Below are 588 nucleotides of genomic sequence, written 5' to 3' on the forward strand. Positions count from 1 at the left end.
ATATATATATATATATATATATATATTGATATATATATACATATATATATATATACACATACATATATATATATATATATATATATATATACACATATACATACATACTTTATATATATGTATATATACACACATTATATATATATATGTATATATACACACATTTTATATATATATACATATATATACATTTGCAATTCAGGTAGATTTATCACTTTTATGCATGTTTGCTTAAAGAAACAGCTAGTAACCTGTTCTATTGTTCAATTGTTTGTATTTTCTGGAAGCTGTGTCTGCTAAGGAGAGACTGAGGGAGAGCAAGAGAAAGAGAGCCGCAAAGAAAGAATGTGTGAGAGATAAGAGGAGGGGAGAGAGAAAGAAAAAGTAAAACACTTCCAATGATAGAAAAGGAAGATTATGATGCTGATGATGGGGAGAAGGAGGAGGAGAGCTATACAGCTAATTATGCAAATAGACTAAATAAAATATCTTTTGAAAAGTTTATCTCTAAGGATGGCTAGATGCTTAGTTGAAATTTTAGGTGTGTGTATGTATATATATATATATATATATATATATATATATATA

This window comes from Octopus bimaculoides, chromosome 29, assembly GCF_001194135.2.
Source record: "Octopus bimaculoides isolate UCB-OBI-ISO-001 chromosome 29, ASM119413v2, whole genome shotgun sequence".
Taxonomy (NCBI): domain Eukaryota; kingdom Metazoa; phylum Mollusca; class Cephalopoda; order Octopoda; family Octopodidae; genus Octopus; species Octopus bimaculoides.